A 3,653-nucleotide genomic window follows, 5' to 3' on the forward strand; every position below is an offset into this window, starting at 1 on the left:
CCATATGCTTTATTACTAATGCAGAAAAATTTTCCTGTACCTGGGACTGTGCTGGCACAACCGAGGACAAGTGTACTTTGGGTAAAATCTTTGACTGCAGGAGCTTCAAGCTTCTTACAGCGAGGAAGGTTCTGCAAATTGTTCAGCTTCTTTCTCAGATCATGCTCTGAAGGCCTCATCAGTCTTCCCCAACACCACTTCATCTCAAGTATATTTACTTGTTTCCAGTTAACTTCACCCAGATAACAGGAAAACTCCCTGGGGAGTTGCTATAGAAACACCCAATGGAGGCAAGGAGAGATTGGGGCAGCAGAGCCAAAAGATACTGTTAAGATTAAGGGAGATTTTAACTCCCTCTCTGTAAATACAATTTCACTGGAAAAGTTGCAAAAATAGGAGTTAAAATGGAAAATTTCCTGCATGGTTAGTGATGGGGTCACTGCTGATCACCCACCCAGGGAGATTCACCACCATGAAGGAGTGGAAAGGCCTTTCCAGGGATCCTGTCTGAGGGTTTCCAGCCTCAGTGAGACTCTGTTTGCTCTCAAAAGGACATCTGCAAAAAGGTGGCTAAAGTGCCCCCCATATCTTTTCCAGTGCCTGGTGACATTGATAACCCTTTAAGCAAAGCAGTGTCCTTCTGCATAATGATCTGAGAAGGATTAAATGCAGGAAAGAAATATAACAAGGAGTCAAGGAGCTACCTACCATTAGCAGCTCTCAGGCAGTTTTGTTTCAGGCGATTTACCAGTGCTTTTGTCCAAGCCATTCATTCCACAAAACACTATTATGAAAATAGATGTCATTAGAAGCACTTTTTAATACATAAAATAGTCTTTCTTTTTGCAATTCAACTGTGTATTCAATTCAATTTTTCTCTTACATTTCTGAGAGTTCAGAAAGCCCCAACAATAAGAAACAGGTGTTCTGATCTTCTGCATAAACCAGATTTTTGGAACAGTTAGTGTCCTTTCTCTTATTTGATGCTCACAGACATAAATACTGAGGGTCATTAGAAATGAATTATCTCTGACTGTAAAATAGAATGGGGATTCATCAACTATATTGGTTTTGGTCATCTATGCATATATGTGTAGCTCCTTTGGCAATTAGTCATTAACTAAACCACTGCTTCATTCCTGTGAACCAAATTTGAGTTGCATTTTCCTTCATTGTATCTGTAAGCTTTTCTTTGCATTGTTTTTCTTCATGTGGATTATCAGCCTGGATTTGCAGGGGTATTTCTCTTACAGCCAGCAGGGTAGTTAATTAACACAAGCTCCATATGCCAAAGGTGGAGCTGCTGGGGGAGCCTAAAGAAAACAAGATCTTCATCAGGAATGGATGTGTGCCTGCCCAGGAGCTCATGGACACACAGCCAAAAACACATGCAAAATTACAAAACTCCTAAGACAAGAAAAAACGAGTTGATGCACACCAAACACCTAAAAGAAATTTGGAAGAAAAAGCCCCCAGAAATTAAAAACCTCAGTAATTTTATATAAAACACACAGACTACAGCCAAGTACCCACCTTTAATGCTAATTATCATCCAGGATATTGGCTGAGCTGGCTGGAATCTGCTGGGGGTTTGTGAACATGTTTATCTTAATTGCATTCATGTGGTTGTGGGGTTATTTGATTTGATCTTGAGATATCTGACACCTGATTTGTATGTGCATTTCTGACAGGTTTGAAGGATGCACAGAGCAGGGAATGGATTGTCTCTATGTGCAGAGTTGTGGAAAATGTTCTTAGGGCCGAGACAAAGTCAGGTGTTAAATCTCATAAAGAAACAGGCAAATTCTATATCTAATGACTTACCATGTAAACTTGTAGTCAGAGGAGATTATATCAATTTCTGTGGTTTTTGACCACCTGGAGATGCTCCTTAAAAGGAAGAATAATATGATTAAAGTGAATGTAAAACCCCATAGGAAACATAACTTTTAGGCTTCATTTTTTCAATACTGGGACTTCTAGGACTACTTAGGATACAATCATTTTAAAGCATGCTGCTTTCCACTGTAACTACACACAGAGGAAGGAATGCTCGTAAAAACTAGCATTTTCCTGAACAACAAAAACATCATTGATCACCAACCAGCTCCATCATGTGAGCAAACCCTCAGCTGAATCACTCAGCTGCTCCAGGTTCATTACTCAGTATGTTAATGCCCTGTACAATAAACACAACAAATGAAATATGGAACTACTCTAACCACAAATCATTACTAATTGATACAGCAAGACTCAAGGAAAGCTATCACTAGGAACAGCTTCTGCAAAGTTATCCCTGGATATACTTTCAGGTCTGCATTCTCCCTGCCACAGAGGAGCAGGAGCTCAGTGAGGTCTCTCAGGCTGCTCTTCCTATTTATCACATTTCATCCATCCTGAATTCCACCATTCCATGCTATTCCCAGTCAATTCAATTTCAGTGAACTTAACTGAAGTTTTTTTTCTTTGATTCTATTTTCCCATGGCTTATTTGTCCTTAAATTCCAGGCTGATCCACAATGATTGTTTAAAACAGGATGCAGCCAAACTATTCAACACTACATTGACTGAACACCACATACTATTATGGAAAACATAGCTTGTTCTTAAGTTATTCTAATTAACCCTTTTAGAGGGTATCTTGCTCTTACCTTAGTATCCTTACCACATGCAAAAGAGCCTGAGGATTCAATGAACTGTTTCCAGTTTTTATTCCATTCAGATTGTGCCCATCTCTTCTATGCACAGTCCCTGCCACACAGATAATTCGATCATTGTGAGGATGAGATGGTTTCACCACAGATCCGTGAGAGCTTCATACATCACATTTGCAAACCCCTGTGCCTTCTATACAGTAGAAAGTCCCCAAAACTGCTCTTATGTATTTTGAACTGGCACTTTGTTCTTCCCATCACTTATTTAATTTCCAACTGGATTTAAATTAACACATTTTGTTAATCAAGCATTTAATTCTGAAGAAGAAATGCAGCTCTTTGGAAAACTGCAGCATGGCTTCCATGAAACTCTCCTGGCTGTGCTCAGGACAGAGGAGCAGATTTTTTTACCATTCCAGCCATACTCAGAGAATATTGAAGACAAAGCCCTAGAGAAGCACATGTGAAAAGACAAAAAATTTCTTCCATGTATTAGGTACAAAAATTCAGCGTACATAGTGCAGTGTTCCAGGCACCAATGAAGCTGACTTACCAGCAGTCTTAATCTTGGGGTGAAGTGTCTTAATGTTAAGAATATAAAAAGAGAAATTATCCATGCCCCTGTGTGTGCAGGATATTGGAGTCTGGCTCGACAGGGCAGTATATAATTCTCTGATTCTCACTGAAAGGCAAAAAGCCTCACATTACAGCTCATCCAGGAACTGCCGACAGAATTTCATCTCTCTTTCCTGCTCTACTTATTCTTCAGGTAGGAAAAAAAAAAATAGGTGGAAGAGTTGAATGGAGACCTTTGCCAGTACTGCACAAGAGCTGGGTGATTATTCCAGCACAAAGGGCAGTGGATCTGCGGGGGCACACTCCTGCCAGCATAGCCCAGGGAAAGCACACAGGACTCCTGCTCTCTCTCTCCTTTTAAAATTGTATTTCCATTTGGTAATATTTTAATTGCCGTTCTTTCTGCCACTGTACCCCCCTTGA

At 40.1% G+C, this 3,653-nt stretch overlaps 1 long non-coding RNA gene across 1 annotated transcript; it reads right to left on the reverse strand.

Moving 5' to 3' along the window:
- Positions 1-1,849: 1,849 nt before the first annotated feature.
- Positions 1,850-3,336, reverse strand: LOC131564084 (uncharacterized). The gene is made up of 3 exons (XR_009275356.1): positions 3,208-3,336; positions 2,652-2,751; positions 1,850-1,890 (listed from the first exon to the last, which is right to left on the reverse strand). It is a non-coding gene; the product is annotated as an uncharacterized LOC131564084 (long non-coding RNA).
- Positions 3,337-3,653: the final 317 nt, after the last annotated feature.

This window comes from Ammospiza caudacuta, chromosome 14 (assembly GCF_027887145.1).
Source record: "Ammospiza caudacuta isolate bAmmCau1 chromosome 14, bAmmCau1.pri, whole genome shotgun sequence".
NCBI lineage: Eukaryota > Metazoa > Chordata > Aves > Passeriformes > Passerellidae > Ammospiza > Ammospiza caudacuta.